This window comes from Sceloporus occidentalis, unplaced genomic scaffold (assembly GCF_023333645.1).
Source record: "Sceloporus occidentalis isolate IW3139 unplaced genomic scaffold, rSceOcc1.0.p SCAF_97, whole genome shotgun sequence".
NCBI classification, from domain to species: domain Eukaryota; kingdom Metazoa; phylum Chordata; class Lepidosauria; order Squamata; family Phrynosomatidae; genus Sceloporus; species Sceloporus occidentalis.
The window spans coordinates 268796-272938 of record NW_028317077.1 but is presented as its reverse complement, the minus strand read 5'-3'; the positions used below and the strand labels follow the sequence as shown (position 1 = coordinate 272938).

The following is a 4143-nucleotide window of genomic DNA, read 5'->3' as shown; positions in this document are numbered from 1 at the left end:
CTGCTCACCTACCTTGATTCATGTGCTCTGAATCCTTGGACTCTGCTCACTTACCTTGATTCCTGTGTGTCGACTTCTTGGACTCTGCTCACCTCCGTTGATTCCTGTGCGCCAGACCCACCGACTCTTTGGACTCTGCTCACCTATCTTGATTCCTGTGCGCTGACTCCTTGGACTCTGCTCACTTACATTGATTCCTGTGCGTCGATTCCTTGGACTCTGCTCACCTACCTTGATTCCTGTGCGCCGACTCCTTGGACTCTGCTCACCTATCTTGATTCCTGTGCGCTGACTCCTTGGACTCTGCTCACTTACATTGATTCCTGTGCGTCGATTCCTTGGACTCTGCTCACCTACCTTGATTCCTGTGCACCATACCCGCTGACTCCTTGGACTCTGCTCACCTACCTTGATTCCTGTGCACCCGACCCGCCGACTCCATGGACTCTGCTCACCTACCTTGAATCCTGTGCGCCGACTCCTTGGACTCTGCTCACCTATCTTGATTCCTGTGCGCTGACTCCTTGGACTCTGCTCACCTATCATGATTCCTGTGCGCTGACTCCTTGGACTCTGCTCACTTACATTGATTCCTGTGCCCCATACCTGCGACTCCTTGGACTCTGCTCACCTACCTTGATTCCTGTGCACCAGACCCGCCGACTCCATGGACTCTGCTCACCTACCTTGATTCCTGTGCGCCGACTCCTTGGACTCTGCTCACTTACATTGATTCCTGTGCGTCGACTCCTTGGACTCTGCTCACCTACCTTGATTCCCGTGCACCATACCCGCCGACTCCTTGGACTCTGCTCACCTACCTTGATCCCTGTGCACCAGACCCGCCGACTCCATGGACTCTGCTCACCTACCTTGATTCCTGTGCGCCGACTCCTTGGACTCTGCTCACCTACTTTGATTCCTGTGCGCCAGACACTTGGACTCTGCTCACCTACCTTGATTCCTATGCAACGACTCCTTGGACTCTGCTCACCTACCTTGATTCCTGTGCGCCAGACCCGCCAAGTCTTTGGACTCTGCTCACCTACCTTGATTCCTGTGCGCCAGACCCGCCAACTCTTTGGACTCTGCTCAACTACCTTGATTTCTGTGCGCCAGACCCGCCAACTCTTTGGACTCTGCTTACCTACTTTCATTCCTGTGTGCCAGACCCGCCGACTCTTATTTATATAGCGCCATCATATTCCACAGCACTGTACAATGTGTGTTATTATTATTTATATATCGCCATCCTATTCTGCAGCACTGTGCAATGTGTATTATCATTATTTTTATAGCGCCATCATACTCCACAGTGATGTACAATGTGTGTTGTTATTATTGATTTATATAGCACCATCATATACCGCCGCACTGTACAATGTGTTGTTATTATTGTTGATTTTTATAGCGCCATCATATTCCGCAGCGCTGTACATTGTGTCTTATTATATAATGGATTTTAGGAACAACATTTTCATATTTCATGATCAGTTTTTTATGAGATTTAGGATTGTTTTTTCTCCATATTGTCAGTTTTCTTCTTTTGTGATTAATTAGTCTGAATTAATAACAGTTTTAATAAACAAGGGATATCAGCTGTTACCAAACCTAAGCAGTGTTTGTGCTTCTAGTGAAATACAGAAAATAATAAATGAAAACTAATAATACATTGAAATCTGCCCATGAAACGGAATTCATAGTCATTCGTGGTCACTGTTGGCAAACCAGAAACCAGAATTGTGACATCATCGGTGTCTGTGACATCATAGGTCTCTGCGACATCATCGGTGTCTGTGACATCATCGGTATGTGCCTATAAAGCTGCAAGCCGCTCCTCTTTCCCTTTAGTGCAGTTGGGCGCTCGACACTTCAAGGTGCTATTCCATAGCGAACTTAAAGTGTTGCTACCAACGATTTCAAACGGTTATGGAGAAGAAAAGCAAATCTAGCGCTGTGCAGGATTGCTGCCTTCTTTCTGGACTTCGGTGGAGTTTAAAGAGATGCTGCCCCAGAAAACTGAGAACATTCTGCAAAAGAGTAAGATCAGCTTTCACAAACGCTGTAAGGCGGACAAGGAGGAGAGACGAAAGCACGGAGCACTTGGCCAGTAGAGTCATACTCAAAAGAAAGAGAGAGAGTAGCAGTTCAGAGGAAGAAAGATACAAAGAAAGGAAGAGGAGGAGAGTAACTGCTAATGACAGAGATGATGGCATCAAAGATCTGGGGCAGCAGGGGGGGCAACAAGGACGTGAACACCTGAAGCAACGCATGCTGGTGAAGGGAAAGTTTCCCATCAAAAGACGCAGGAGTAAGGAGGAGAGTATTGTTCCTGCTAAAAGATTTAGGAGCCTTCTCCCCATGACAGTCTCCGGCTTCACCTTCCATTCTGTGCTGGGACAAGGAGCCTTTGGAAAGGTTGTTTTGGCTTCTGTCCCTACCAGGGACTCCCCGGTAGCGGTTAAGGTCATCAAAAAGAAAGCCATGAAGACTGAATACATAATAAGAGAGAGGAGGATTCTGGAGGTGGCTCGGAACAGCCCATTCCTGTGCCATGGATACGCAGCCTTCCAAACACAGAGATGCGCAGTCCTTCTCATGGAGTATATGGCTGGAGGGAGCCTCGAGTCATATCTGCGGAGGTTGGGCTCCTTCACCGAGACCGCCGCTGCCTTTTATGCAGCAGAAATGGTGTGCGGCATCCAGTTCCTCCACTCTCGGGGAATAATACATCGCGACTTGAAGCCGAGTAACGTCTTGCTTGATGGAGAGGCCCATGTAAAGCTCGGCGATTTTGGGTGTGTTGTAGAAAATATTTTCGGGACCGCACAGACCACAGGAATTTGCGGCACATTTGCCTACATGGCCCCAGAAGTACATCTCAAGCAAGCATATGGCGTTGCCGTGGACTGGTGGTCCTTCGGGGTGATGCTCTTCCGCATGCTGAACGGAGATTACCCTTTCTTTGCCGGCGATTGCAGGAGGACACATTTCCTTCATATCGTGCATGGCAACCCCCGCTATACCAAAAAGCTGAGCAAGAAAGGTCTGGACATCTTAAAGCATCTCCTGAAGAAGGACCCTCAGCGTCGCCTCGGGGTGAAAGGAGACATCAGGCGGCATTCGTTCTTTCAAAGCATCAAGTGGGACGACATAGAGAGCCGACGTGCAACTCCCCCGTACCGGCTGGAAGTAAGATCAGATCTCCACCAGAAGAAGCTCTGCAATATTCCATCAATTCTGCGGACCCCGGAGGACATTTCCTCTTCATCCAGTAAAAAGGACCTGTCTGGCTTTACCTTTGTAACCCCAGACTGGATGAATTGAAGGATGGACAGTGCCCCGGCCAAGTGACTCCCAAACTCTTGTTTCCAAAGACAATCCCAATAAATGAAGGAAACAAAACACACTTTTGGTTTTTGTATCTTCAATTCTATAGAACTCTGGATTGTGACCTCACAATACAGTCCCTGCCTTTGTGACATCATACACTGTGACACCTTTCATATACTCTGAAACACGGAATATAACAAATAAAACTAAATTTCAAACATGTACTTTCTGCACCTCGCAATTAACACAATCCGGGCGATACTTCGGCCAGCTGACTGGCTCCGACACTCCAGAACGCCCCCAAAAAAGGCCAACACAAAATCTGCCCCAAAACAACGAATTCCGAGGCCAGAATAAATATTATTACCCCCCATGTCCGAGTCAGAAAATACCCCACAAATAAATAAATGCCCACAGTAACCCTTTCATTTCCAGCAACACAGCCACATCCTATGAGCTGGATTATCAATTATTAGATGGAGAAGACAAGTGACCTCTAGAGACCTGTCGCTATAATTACCATTTATTTACACATTATTACTACTTATATAGAGCCACCATATTCCGCAGTGCTTTACAATGTCTGTTAATATTATCATTTATATAGCGCCACCATATTCCGCAGCGTTTTACAATGTGTGTTATTATTATTATTGATTTATATAGTGCCACAATATTCAGCAGCGTTGTGCAGTGTGTTATTATTTATATAGCGCCATCATATTCCGCAGCGCTGTACAATGTGTGTTATTATTATTGATTTATATAGCGCTATCATACTCCGCTGTAAAATGTATTTTATTATTATTT

General features: G+C 46.6%; 1 pseudogene; it reads left to right on the top strand.

Moving 5' to 3' along the window:
• Positions 1-2361: 2361 nt before the first annotated feature.
• LOC149284194 (protein kinase C delta type pseudogene) lies at positions 2362-3327 on the top strand (annotated as a pseudogene).
• The last annotated feature ends 816 nt before the right edge of the window (positions 3328-4143 follow it).